The sequence below is a fragment of the Octodon degus genome, unplaced genomic scaffold, assembly GCF_000260255.1.
Source record: "Octodon degus isolate 3935 unplaced genomic scaffold, OctDeg1.0 scaffold00027, whole genome shotgun sequence".
NCBI classification, from domain to species: domain Eukaryota; kingdom Metazoa; phylum Chordata; class Mammalia; order Rodentia; family Octodontidae; genus Octodon; species Octodon degus.
This window is the reverse complement of record NW_004524603.1, coordinates 2,296,698-2,297,392: the sequence shown is the minus strand read 5'-3', so window position 1 is coordinate 2,297,392 and position 695 is coordinate 2,296,698. Positions and strand designations below refer to the sequence as shown.

The 695-nt window shown below is 47.5% G+C and overlaps 1 pseudogene; it reads right to left on the bottom strand.

Annotated features, from left to right (window-relative positions):
* Positions 1-5: 5 nt before the first annotated feature.
* Positions 6-695, bottom strand: LOC105741898 (annotated as a pseudogene).

The following is a 695-nucleotide window of genomic DNA, read 5'->3' as shown; positions in this document are numbered from 1 at the left end:
GGAATTGCTTCTTTACTTTCTTCTTTATTCAGTTTTTTCTTTTCCTCTCTCTTCCTTTTTTCCTCCTCTCCCTTCTGACACTTCTTCCTCTGCACTGTGCACTTCTTTGTCTCAGTGGTAGGAGGACACAGGCTCCCTTTTGCCAAAGGGTGCTGAATTATTTCTCGGACTTGGGTCTCAGTCCCTCTTTTGAAGCCGCATGTTTTCCCCTTCTTTGTGCACGGACCCCAAGGACTCCACTCTCCAGCCTCGCAGCGCACAATGCTGATGTACGCCATGGTGTGGTTATTGGCTTCCAGCCCTTCTGGGCAACTGTCAAGGCACTTCCCAAGGTGCAAGTAAAATCCACTTTTATACTTTGTGCAGAAATTTTTGTTGAAGCAGGTATCACAGTCAGCTTTACATTTTGTACACTTATTTATATCTGGATATCGAGTTCCATAATATCCACTTGGGCATGAAGAGAAACACACTCCTATTTGCTTCATGCTAATTCTTTCCAGAACAAAAAGCAGTCGGGGCTTACATGAGAGACACCCATTGTAATCAGAACATGTTGCACAGCCTCCTTGACAGCCTTGGCTGACGTTGGGGTGCATCCTGCGCTGCCGCCCTCCGCGGGCAGCTTGCTGGCTGCCGCTGTGCTCCATGAAGTTCAGGATGATGAAAAACCAAGGGATCAGTCACAAGCGCAT